Below are 13,779 nucleotides of genomic sequence, written 5' to 3'. Positions count from 1 at the left end.
AAAAGAACAAACTCGTACTCCCTCTTTTCTGCTCTTCTGAGACCTCACCTGGATTCTTGCGCTCAGTTCTGGAGTCCCCAGCACAAGAAGGACATGGATCTGATAGAGGAGGTCCAGAGGAGGCCACAAAGATGATCCGAGGGCTGGAGCACCTCCCACACGAGGACAGGCTGAGAGAGTTGGGCTTGTTTAGCCTGGAGAAGGCTCCAGGGAGACCTTAAAGCAGCTTCCAGGGCATCTCTGGAAAAGCTGAGGAGAGGCTTTTTATCAGGGAGCACAGTGATAGAATGAGGCGTAATAGTTTTAAGCTGAAAGAGAGATTTATATTAAATATTTGAAAGAATTTTCCTCTCAGGGTGGTGAGGCCCTGGCCCAGGTTGCCCAGAGAAGTCGTGGCTGCCCCATCCCTGGAGGTGTTCAAGGCTAGGCTGGATGGGGCTTTAAGCAACATTAAGCAACATGTTCCAGTGGGAGGTATCCCTGCCCATGGGAGGGAGTTGGAACTGGATGAGCTTTGAAGTCCCTTTCAACCCAAATCACTCCATGATTCAATGATATACAAACTGTCCTTCGCGTGCATATGTTGTCCACATCTCTTGCCTAATAACTTGTTCTTTACAATCCAAGAAGAAAAAAAATAGGCACATAAATGAGAATGTGTCTATCTTTGTAAATATAGATCAGAACATTCTTTATGTGCGAGTCAAGTTTTGTCCTGTAATGTAAGAAATAAGAGCCTTCACAGAAAATAGCGTCATGCAGATTTCTAATATGTATTATCCCAAGTGAGATGATGAAGTCACTTTTGTTCTCCACACAAAAGTGGGTGCAGTGAAAATTGTGTGTGAGTTGCCAGCACATTTGTGTTTTGAAGGGTTATTGATGTGAATAGCAGGTGAAGTGTAAAGAAAAGGCTCCAGCTGTTTCTTGTTTTGAATTCTTCCTTGGTGCAAGAACTGAGAGCAAATACTGGAATGGGAAAAGTTAAACTTGTAAGTATCCCAGTTACACTCAAAGAGAAATGAATTAAAAACCTTTTTTGTTGGTGTGCCATGCGGTTCTGCAACATTGATTTTATTCACACATAGTGCACAGCTGTTTATTGAGTCTGACCCTTGAGGGGACGCTGAAGAAACAGTGGAAATGAAAACACTCAGAAAAAGACAGTTTTCCTTTCCTGTTTACTTGATAGATGTTTCATATTATTAAAAAAAAAAAAAAAAAAAGAAAAAAAAGTTTGGGAGACTGTAAAACAAAACAAAGCAATGCTGTCCTTTATTAGAATGATTTAGTAACCAGACCATCTCTCTATTTTATACTGCCCTAAACACTACTATAAACAGCCTTAAATGTGTCATTCCTATTCTATTTGATTGCTTTGTCAGAATAAGAAAAATAAAATAAATAATGGATTCAAATAAGAGAGATTGAAAATGCAGTCAGCACACTGAAATCCCTGCAGATCCAATTTTGTGGGTAGGGAGGATGACTGGGAAGTTGTTGCCCGAGTGCTTTTAGCCAGACTCTTGCAGAACCTTCCTTACTTAACACAATTCTTCTTGAATCAAACAGTACCATTACCGGAATATAAAAACATAAATAAAAATGTGAGCCATCACTTTGCAACTGAAACTTTCCTTTAAATTAATACTACTTCAGACAATAAATGTACAAAAAGGTGATGCCTTCAACCCCTCTTTCTCCTTCTGTGCCTCTAACCTGCCAGTGGCAAGATCTGCAGAGCTGAAAGCATTTTCCACAGCCACCAATTCCATATTCAGTGCTGGGCAATTCATCACAACAAGAGGAAGGTAAATTCTATCAACTTGAAATGGCAGACATCTCTACTCTGAGACTTACAGGGGGATTCAGATTTAAGAATTCCTTTTCCTTTATTTTATATTGCTATAGACTCAGTTCTAGCATATATGATAATATATAATAACTGAATATATAATATATATTCAATATTTTATTTTATATATATTCAATATATTATTCATATATAATAATTGAAATGTGAGTAAAGAGAGATGAGCAGTATAGTGAATGGAGAAAAAAGAAATGTTCTTCTGAAGGACAGTGTGATAAAATCATAAACTACTGTGGGGATGCTACCAGCAAAAAATTAGTGTTTGCATGTCTGGAAGGCTTAAAGAGACAGGTCAAGGGGACTTGACAGAACACAGAATCCAAGATACAACCAGACAGAGCTGTCAAGAGCTCTGAAGGCAGTTCAAACTCAGTGTTGCTTAAAGAAAGAGCCAGTGGAAGATCAGAATGATGGATTGACTGACATAAAAGAAAAGCAATTTCTAGATCTTTGGATTAAGAATGGCTGAATAAATGCAAAACATTATGAGTTTCCAACAGGACGGTCTGTTGGCCATCACAGGAGTGATATGAGAAATGCAGATTTTAATTAAAAAGGAAAAAAATTGCATATCCCATTCAGAGTTAGTGCGAAATGTTTCCCAATGTGTTAACTTTCAGATTACTGCACCAAGACAAATGGGTACAGGTTTTTATTTCTCCTTTTTAAGCCATTTAAGCTGGAGGTCAAATGTTTGGATAAAAGTAAATCTATGCAAATTTGCCTTTTGTTGTATGTAGACTATTTTTTCCTATTGTATTATTTCTGAGTTCTATGTTAAAGTTATAATGCTCTTAATCTTCTCCTCTGTGATATCTACAGGAAAAAGGACAATGGTGGAAACCTTCAGCCTGAACAGTTCAGCAGCTTAGGCCAGCACATACATTCATTAAATGCAAATAATGTCCATGACAATCTATGTTATTCTCATTTATTTCAACAAATCTCAAAAGCTGTATTAAAGGAAAAAATCTCAATAAGGGGTTTAATATTTTACTGCAATTAATGCCCTTCTCTGGCTTAAGCATACTGTCCAATCATTAAATAAGCTCTACCAACCTCACTGCCCTTTAGAGAATCTGTTGCATGTCTTGTCCTTTGAAACAAACAGAAGAAAATAGTGCAAATTTAAAAAGAAAAGGAACGAGTAAGCTACCTATTTAAACCTACAGATTATGTAACAGTCCCCTTTCATAAATCAAATCTCGGTATTATAAAATTGAAATCCCACCTTGAAGAACTGTGGATTGCATTATCATGGAAGGTCTCTTAAAGCTAATGTAGATAAGAGGATGAACCCTACAGATGTGAGTACAAGCTTCTCCTCACACTTAACACTAGCACCACATGAGCTGCTGTTCACATGCAATAGTATGACAGACATATAGGCAATTTTCAGATCTTATCTTTAAGGCTAGATTCTCCTCCTGCTAACCGCGCTATGTTTTACTGTACAAGTGGTCCACTCTAAGATCATAGAATAGTTTGGATCAGAAGGGACCACAGTCATCTAGTCCAATCCCTCTGCTGCGAGCAGAAACATTCTCAACCACATCACATTGCTCAGAGCCCCATCCAGCCTGACCTTGAATGTTTCCAGGGATGGAGCATCTACTACCTCTCTGGGCAAGCGGCTCCAGTGTTTCACCACCCTCAGCAAAAAAAATTCTTCCTATAACTTGTCTAACTTCTTCTCTTTTAGTTTAAGACCATTACCCCTTGTCCTATTGCTACAGACCCTGCTAAAAAGTTTTCCTCCATCTTTCTTGTAAGATCCATTTAAGTACTGAAAGACCGCAATAAGGTCTCCTCAGAACCTTCTCTTCTCCAAGCTGAACAAACCCCTACCCTCTCAACTTCTCTTCATATGTGAGGTGTTCCAGGCCTTTGACCATTTTTGTGGCCCTTCGCTGAACCCGCTCCAAGAGGTCCCTGTCTTTCCCATGCTAAGGGCTTCCAAGCTGGATGCAGTATTCCAGGTGTGGTCTCACCACAGCAGAGTAGAGGGACAGAATCACCTCCCTTGATCTGCCGGCAACATGTCTTTTGATTCAGCCCAGAATACAGTTGGCCTTCTGGGCTGCAAGTGCTCACTGCCAGCTCATGTCCAGCTTCTCACCACTAGGACCGCCAGGTAGGTCTGCTCTCAATCTCTTCACCCCCCAGCCTGCATCAGTACCAAGGGTTGCTCATGTTGAATGTCATGAGGTTTTCACAAGCCCACTTCTCCAGCTTGTCAAGGTCCCTCTCAGTGGCATCCCATCCCTAAGGGGTGTCATCTGCAAACCTGCTCAGGGTGCACTCAATCCCACTGCCTGTGTCATTGATGAAGGTATCAAACAACACCGGTCCCAGAACAGACCACTGAGGGACACTGCTCATCACTGATCTCCAACTGGATATTGAGCCATTGACCATTACCCTGTGTGTGCGACCATCCAATTGAATAGTCCATCTATCAAATCCACATCTCTCCAATTTAGAGAGAAGGATTAGGAATAGTAAAAGTAGGAGGACCTGCCATTACTCATGTACAAGCAGCATACAGCTTTATCATTAATTATGCAGTTTTGGTTTTTATTTTAAAAGTCTTTATTTTTCTAATGATTCAGAACTCCTTAGAAAGCAACACTGCCAAACTGAATGATGTAATGTGATACTTGAAATTAAAATGGAAACTTCAAATTAAGATGGAATATTTTTCCAAAATCTATTCTGTATCTCAAGTAAAAAATCAGAAGGTCTATGTGGATAATAAAGAAAAAGTCCTTAGTCCTGTACTGAACACTAAAAGCCCATTCAGATCTAGCCAGCCTAAGGCACTCCGGCTCTTTTCAAAAGCATACAAGGGATTAACGTGGCCCAGTATCATATTCAGATGTAGTAGTAACGCCAGCTGAAGTCACTGTGTACCTATTCACGGCTTTATAAATAACTGCAGGCTTCATACCAAATCTAGAGCAGATTCCTTAAGTGGTTGTCTACCATGCACTAGAAATCTAACTACTTGATCATAATAGTCCTTTGCGATCTTTAAAACTGATTTTCTAGTATTTAACTCTTATTTTTCTTCTTATGACACACTGCCTATTACCAATTTTCTACCACAGCATCTCCTTTCACTCCACAATTCCCTCTCTCTGCTACAGACAAAAACTGTTTGTTCCTAGGCCCAAAGCAGTTGTCATTGGCCCTGACTTGAGCCTTAACTCCACTTATTCTTTCTTCTAAATGAACATTTTTTATATGTATTGGCTGACAGTATATGCTGGAAGAAGCAATAGGGTTGGCATCCCTTCTTTTGCCCAGACCCCTTCAGGATGGAAAACAGAGAATAAACTAAGCACATTGCAGTGCAGAATAGCAGACTACTGCTATAACCCTTCCTGAGATCCTTCTGCTCCCCCTCCTACTACAGGCTCATTCCTCACCTGCCAGTTGCTTTCATTGCTCTGTCACCCGATATTCTCACATGCACCCATTTAAAACATATCTATATGGATTTTTTTTACTTATCCAGGATTGCCTCATCTCCTTCTCCAGCTAACCTTCTGCACAAACTAAATCATCTGATTCACAGTGCCAGCCTTTCATTCAACTTATTCACTTACAACTCAGCGCCCATATTTACCCACTTATCTCCTTCCAAATAACTAGTTTGTACCTGAAAAATAGTATTAGCACTGACCAGTGAGGAACAGAACAGTGTTATGCTCCTGCCCCATTACTGAAATTTTGCAGTCAGATTAGTTACAGGATAATGGGTCCTCACCTCTTTCTGCATCCTCTTCATTGCACAAAAGTGGAAAGAAAGATGGTGGAGCTTCAATTTAATATTATTCTCCTCCATATTAATAAACAGCCAGACTGGAAAACAAATTTCCTCCATAAATTTGCAGATTGTTATAGATGACACTGCCTGTTAGTATTTGCATTTAGGGACTTCAGTACAGGATGGGGAATGATGTGATTGACACCAGCCCTGCAGAGAAGGACTTGGCACGCTGATTGATGAGAAGCTCGACATGAGCCAGCAATGCACGCTCACAGCCCAGAAACCAACCATGTCCTGGGCTGCATCAAAAGAAACGTGGCCAGCAGGGCATGGGAGGCGATTCTGCCCCTCTATTCCTCTCCCGTGAGACCTCATCTGGAGTATTCTGTCTAGTTCTGGAAACCTCAACATAAGAAGGATATGGAACTGTTGGAATGGGTCCAGAGGAGGGCTACAAGGATGATTTGAGGGCTGGAGCACCTCTGCTACCAGGACAGGCTATGAGAGTTGGGGTTGTTCAGCCTACAGATGAGAAGGCTCTGGGGAGACCTTAAAGCAACCTTCCAGTACCTGAGGGGGGCTACAGTGAAGCTGGGGCGTGACTTTTTACGAGGGCATGGATTGACAGGACAAGGGGAAATGGCTTTAAATTCAAGAGAACATTAGTAAGAAATTCTTCACAGTGGGGCTGGTAAGGCACTGGCACAAGTTGCCCAGGGAAGTCATGGCTGCCCCTTCCCTGGAGGTGTCCCAAAGCCAGGTTGGATGGGGCTTTGAGCAGCCTGGTCCAGTGGGAGGTGTCCCCGCCCATGGCAGGGGGGTTGGAACTTGATCTTTAAGGCCCCTTCCAACCCAAACCATTCTGATTCTATGATTCTGTGATTCTATGAGTTCCACTTACAGAAAAGCATGCAATTGTGCCTTTGCTATTAACTATTCTACAAAAAAAAATAAATGTTACTTAACCCTTCTGCAAATTCTAAAGGCCAAAGAGTTTTTATAACTAGGTCATTTTTAATGAAAATAATTCAAGATTGGTCAATTCCCTGCCACTTAAAAAGAAGAATCAGGCAGATAGAACATATTCATCTTTAGCAAATTCCATCATTTCATGAAACAATTCAGCATTATGTTGCTAAATCTTACACTGTATGCTTCTCTTTTTTTCAAAGAATTAAGACTTAGCCTCCTCAGATCAGCTTGGGAAACTTTTCATTTTAAGAATTATCTACAAGAAGAACTGAAAAAATAAATGAGATTATTTTATTTTTGTGCAAATGGCTTCTTATGCTGATATCTTCTTTTGTCTTTCATAGCTTCAGTTTAGGAAAAGTTAATGCAAAGTCTCCACCTGGTGGCCAATCATATTGTGGTGAAGTCTTAACATTTTGCTACCTGGTCAACACAACATTTTACCCTCGTACTTAGTCAAGCTGTTATTTCAAATCTCCTTATCATTAAATAGGAGAAAAAACGGTTTGCAGAAACAATATCCCTAATCTGAGCATACGATGCTTTTCAGAGGTACCTCCCAGGTTTGTAATTTCACACTGATTAGTACCCTACTTTTGTCAGAGCCTTGTTATTCAATTTTGATACACACAATGCCTAGGAAGCTCAAGCAGGCAGAGAAAAATGTGGGGAAGGGTTTGACAGAGTAGTACGTAATACAAACTCTACAATTCTCTCCTGTCAGAAACTAAAAATTTCATAGCAGATTTGGACATAAGAAACGAGACGCCCTCTGAGCTAAAGGAAAACAAAACAAATGGTAATTAGAGGAAGGAGACATTTGGACAAATAACAAAACTCAAAAAATTCATCTAGCAGTATCATTGGAAGTGGCAAAATTTAATCACAATTTTAAAGATACCTGTGCACTCCTATTGGCCAGTGCTGCAGTGAATGACAATATGCCATCTGGTGATGAAGATATTTTTGTATCACAGCACTGAAGTGACATAATTATTGGTCAAAAAAAAAAAAATCCATTCCAAGTAAAAATGTTAAAGGTTATTGTTTTAAATGTACTATAAATCACAGTCACATCTTGACAAAAGCATTGCAACTATATTGTAAGGTTAATGCAAACACTAGATATATATATTTCAAACAATAACTTAATTTCTTCTTTCTCTCTAAATCTTCCATGAAACACCCTTGTGCACGATCCAGCTCTTCATCAATAATCTTCTGGTTTGAGTATCTCTGGTCAGCTAAGCCCATCACTAATATAGCTGCTCATTGGTTTTGACAGAGACAAAAATAATAGCATGCCATAATCATCAGGACAGCTTTGAATCTAATGATCCAAAATTAAATTAATGTATACACTCCCTTTGGCATCAGCTATCAAACAATAACTTGTTAGAACAGATACTGTGGATTCATATTGCAGAATTATAAATTTATAAGCCACTCGTCCTTTAGTCATTCTGAGACTATGCACCTTGATTGAATACTTGCAAAAAAAAATCAAAATCAAATACAAATGCTATGAACACTAGCAAATTTTTTCGTTTATTATAAAATCTTTCTAAAGCCACTGCAGAAGAAACTGCCTCCACTCATGCAAGTAAAAATTATAAACACGGAAGTCAGATTATATATGGCTTGTAAGTTTATAATGGAAACTACATTAAGGATCAGAAACATAAGTGCTGAAGAGTTTCCATGTGAGTGGGACAGAGAACATTTGTGAAACTGTGTAACGCTGCTCTTTGCAGAGCAGCAGGTGAGAAAGACAAACAGCCATCTCTGACATGCAGTCACTAATGCCAATGTAGCCATTCTCCTACATCCTTTTCTTTTGCAGCTGTTCTACTTTGTATGACATCTACACAGCCACTGAGGCAGGGAATGACGAAGGCATTTGTGGAGAGACTTCTACCTTTGTTAAGTTATTCCTGATGTCATATTAAAACACCTATTATTTACTCACATTGAGTGCGATAAGTTTACCTGTGAACTCCTACTATTGAAAAAAAGAAGTTCACTTTAAAAACAGCTCAGATTGTAGAAACAGAAGCACCTACAAAACATCCTCATCTAAAAATGAACTAGGCTTTTCCAGGTGCACCACATCACAGAATAATATCATTCAGAAGCAAAAAAATTCCTCCGAGGTCATCTCCTTCAGCCTTACAAGAAACAGCTCAAGCTTGCTCCCTTCAGGCACTTCATTTAATCTAGTTTTAAATAAGCCACATAATGAGGCTTCTACAGCCTCCCCTGGGAACTTATTCTAGAGTCTAATAGAACTCATTTTCAGGAAGTTTAAATTCTTTTTAATTTCCTCCCATTACTTCTAGTTATATATATCATACTACACTTCATATAGTAGAAATACAGTAAACAGTAATTCTTCTTTGCAAAAAAAAGTAACCCTTGCCATCATTAATAAGCTTAACAATTTCAGAAAGGTTTTCTTTTTCAAATTAATTTAATTCTGTTGAAGGTAACAAAGTAAAATATGAGTAAAAAATTTCTCTGCATATAAATATTTATAAAGATGTATATATCAGGTAAAATGTTGTAATACATCCTACAAACATGACCCACTCAAAAATTAGGGTTATTGGTACCAAGGAGATCTTAGGTGAGAATCCATTCCCTTAAACAGAAAACCTCGTCGAAAAATCCTAGGAGTGTAAGAATAAGAGGGAGTGGCCAAAAACTCAAAAATTTGTACTGCCTTCACAGAACAAACAGCTATTGACAAAATATGCTCCTTGTTTACTAATAAGCCCTTTTAGCTCAGCCAAATTTACACGCCTAATCGTATATACCTACATAGGGCACTTGCTGGAAAAAAAGCATTTACACCAGAACAAGTGTAAATTTGAAGGAAATATAACCAGGAAAAGTGCTTTTGGGTACAGCAGTACATTGTTGGTCAACATTAAATCCCAGACAGATGGTGCTGTATTATTCATAGTTCTGGTAAAAGGATATTTGTTCCTGGAGAGTGGCATGGAGGCAATTAGGTGTGTCTATACTACATCTACACTACATTATCGTGTATGTATGTGTGCTGCTATAATAGAGCTAGCCTTAATGTGATATAGTCTGGTATTCAGCATTAATGCAGTTGTCCAGACAGGACCAAGATCTTAGTTACCACAGAGAAACCATGTGTTCCCAAACTCAATCATGTAAAACTTCAGCTACCCAGGCAGTTGAAGACAATGATCAAATCCAGCCCAGTATGTAGGTAGACTTCCTCGCCCCACAGGCACACCACTCACTCACATTCAATCTGCTGTCCATCAGAAGCACAGACATCTGATACTGGATATATCCCTTTTTGCTGCAGGGTTGCATTCTACCAGTCAGTTCCCATCTTGCATTGTTATATAGGATTGTTCCACGCCTTGGATTCGTGTGTGTCCGGTTTGCTCAATGACAAAGTGTCAGTTGTCGGTGGAAACAACAACAACAACAAAAACAAACCATCAGCAGTGAGCTCAATTTTAAAAGTAAATATAAATATTTCTGAAGAAAACTCACAGCATGAATTGAGGTGCATGAACTAAGTTTAATGAAATCTTACAGCAAGCATTAGGCAGAATTCTACTGTCCAGGTTCAATCCTGTTATTTAAAAGACCTCTTTCAGCAGCTGCTGTACCCGCAGGCACCTGCAATTACTAGCTTCCTCCTTGTCCGATTTCCTCACTCCCCAGGCACTGGGAACTGTGCTCCAGAGCATGCCCTGAACTACTTCATTCTCAGCACCTCAGTGCTTATCTCGCACATACACCCAGCAGGAATCCAAGCGTGGACTTTTTTCAACCTACACCCTTTAGGGGCCAGGCATCCAAAAAGCAGCTGTTCTTACTTTCTAGCCCTTAGGGGTCCCCAATTACAAAAACACTGAGAGACTATTTTATGTAAACCATGGGGCAGTACTCTTAGCTTTTTTTTTTTTAAGAGCTGTTAGAAAAGACAGCGGCAAACTTACGAATCAACAGCTTAATGCTTAAATCATTCACTTAAAAAAAACCCCAGAAACGTTTTCAGCTTGAGTGTCCAGAAACTTACCTCTCATCACCAGGCTATAATGGCATAAGGAACCTCTTAATTCCCTCCCCTTGAAAGTGTTCTATTAAGGAAAAAATAGTGAAAGGATCACAGAAGCGAGGCTTTAGAGCGTGCGACTTGATACCGCTAGTTCTGTGCCCTAGCAGCTAAATTAGAAAAATCATACCATTTCCTCTTCTTCACAAGGATCCCCAAGTGCCTTGCTGCGCTGCTTTGGAAAGAAGGGAAACTTTCTCTAAATACCATACAGTCTGTAGGTGCTTTCCCTGGGTTGTGGCTACAGATTTAGTAGGAATTTGTTCTTGGAACTCCTAATATCTGGGCAAGTGATGTAAACAGCGCATTCTTTTCTTAACTAGCGGATGTGTTTTATGAATGACTGCTCATTGTGTTAAACAAGCTACATGTAGCTCTGGGGAAGATTGCACAGACAAGTCCCTACATGAAGCATGTAATTCTAGAAAGGTATAAATTCAGAGTACATTTGCACTCTCATGTGTTTCCACGTCCAACAAATAGATTGTTATAAATCCCACAGTGAGAGGTTTGACTTTTCTCCATGCAGTCTACAGGAAGCCTTGGCATTCCTCAAAGTTTTCTGTACCTGGGACAGGAAATCCAAAGATTAGATGTAGCCTAAGTGCTTTACTGGATCTAGTACCATAAAAATTTTGTAAGGCATTACTTCTCATTAAGCTCAAAATAAGGTATACTAAGTTTCAGTCAATTTTTCAGTACAGCCACCATCAAGAGCAGACTCCATAGCCTACACCACAGCAGGAGGCAGATGTTCTAGGATATGCTCTAAATGACTCACCAGTCCAAAGGGAGAAATGCCTAGACCAGTCAACTAGAAACACTGAAAACAGACACCTGAGATGCCACCTTTCTTTAGCCAACTTATGCTGCAGGTAGGTTCTTCCATCCGCCCATTCACAGCCCTGTAGCTCCTCATAAAATTAGAAGCCTAATTTGTCTCATATTGAAATGTAATTTATCCTTTAAACCACAAAAGGAGGGAACATTCTATTATGAAGTAGGCTGGTGCATTCGATCCAAGTGAAGGAAATGCAAAGCTAAACCTCTACTTCATAACAAAGTTGGGTTTTTTTCTTTTTCCTTTCTTATTTTTAACTTCCTTCAGGTGTATGCTTTAATTCTAGAGCTATCAGCCATCTGCTCTTTTGTTGAAGGTGCCCTGCTTTGCAGAAAAGAATCCAAGATTAATTAGGGAAAATATAGGGTACAAAATGCAGAGGACATGACTGGCTTATAAAAGTCTTAGTTTCTGCTCCCAGAGTTGTCTCATCAGTGAGTGTTTCATATAAAAATGCCAAAGAATTTCTTTGAGGAGAAATTGGAACATAGCTTTCCCCGACCCAAGAAACTGTCTAGCTCCTGGACTTGACTCCTGTGGCTAGAGAAAAAGACACATAGCTCTTTAATACTTTTTGTACAGTAAAATGGCTTCAAGGGGGTGAGTAGCAAGACTATAGCTTGAAGGTGGGAAATGAGAGATGAAGGTTTGAACTCTTGGATGCAGAAGGCGGAATACTGGCTTAATGCAAAAGTAAGTGAAATTCCACATTATATGGAATGTCAGATTAGAGGAGATCAATGGTTCTATGGCTTAAAAGAAAATGAACATAATTAAAGAGCTTGGTCATATATTATGTGTTAAGTTCAAATCCCTACAAAATCAGGGTGATTAAACACCGCAGAATTAACCAGAATCAAAGTCTGTCAAACAGTCTTTTCTCTCTTTAACACCTTAATAATCTCTTAAAGTACCAAAAAAAAAAAATAAACCCATTTAAACCCCACTTTTACTCCATTTCTTTCTATTTGCAGTAAAATATATGAACAGAATTAGGTCTACTTATATTTCAGGATCACCCAGTTGGATTCCTGATGTTTACTGCTCTCTAAAAATTACAGCGCAATTACAGTTTCAATTCCTTCGATATGCAGATCTAGACATGGTAGTCCTAGAAACTTTCTTATTAACTCAGCAGGAGTCAAGATAGCTGTCCCTCAAGTCAGTTCAGAGTTGAACAAATATTTTCATGGTTTTGTTTTCACAATGTTTATTATTACAGAAAAAAATAGATTCTTGAAGAAATGAGATTTTCAAACATGTCTAAACAATTAAGGCATAGAAAATTGCTAGGTGTTAATGGGCATGCACATTAAGTGTTTTTGAATACCCAGTCTGCAAATATAGTTACACATCTATCTACAGAAATCAGGAATTTGCCTAGCATTATCTCATATCAGGCCTCCCCTAAAACAGCATCTCCAGCCTTTTCCCCCTCCTCTGCATATTCTAATGGTTCACCTTTTCTCAGCATAAAAGCAGAGAGAACCAGGGTGGTGGCTGAGTCACCTTCCCTGGAGGTGTTTAAGGGACAGGTGGATGAGGTGCTGAGGGCATGGTTTAGGGATTGTTAGGAATGGTTGGACTCGATGATCCAGCGAGTCCTTTCCAACCTGGTGATTCTATGATCGCTTAAAGGAAATGTAAGGAAGCGGTAAATACCCTGCAAATGCCAGCCTGCATGCACAGAGCCACCAGATGTCAGTGCAGCTCCCCCATTCATCAGCAACAAGCAGCCTCCTCCTGCAAACTGGCAGAAGCTCCTGCAATGTGCCTTTTAAGCAGCACCACCACCACACAAATACCTTCTAGATGAATGCAAAGAAAAGTTAAGCTAATGCCACAAACTCCTTTCACATCAGGTGTTTCCTGCTGCCCTACACGTGCTGTATGCTAAAAAGCTTTCCCAGCTATAACTGGAGCAGCTTTCTCAGTCTCTGCTATTCCCACTCTCAAATCAACCAGTGAAGCTTTTTACAGTAGCAAACAGTTATTTTGGGGGAATCCCTACTTCCCTAGGTGTACTCCAAGGCCATCATGATACTTTTGCCCTGGCTGTATAGAAGTCTAAAAGTTGTAAGTAATAGTATTTTGTCAAGTGTGCCTATTCAGGACATAAGGCCTAGATGCCTTTACAGACCAGCACAAAGCAGATGAAGGTTAAGCATGGCATGTGTCCCACCTAGAAAGCTGTACAAGTGAGCTCTACATGT

At 39.6% G+C, this 13,779-nt stretch overlaps 1 protein-coding gene across 1 annotated transcript in view; it reads right to left on the bottom strand.

Moving 5' to 3' along the window:
- TDRD15 (tudor domain containing 15) overlaps positions 1-13,779 on the bottom strand; it is a 197,414-nt gene that overhangs the window by 167,831 nt on the left and 15,804 nt on the right. The gene's annotated exons all lie outside the window — the stretch shown is intronic.

This window comes from Cuculus canorus, chromosome 3, assembly GCF_017976375.1.
Source record: "Cuculus canorus isolate bCucCan1 chromosome 3, bCucCan1.pri, whole genome shotgun sequence".
NCBI lineage: Eukaryota > Metazoa > Chordata > Aves > Cuculiformes > Cuculidae > Cuculus > Cuculus canorus.
The sequence above is the reverse complement of the archived record's forward strand: the minus strand, read 5'-3'. Positions and strand labels throughout refer to the sequence as shown.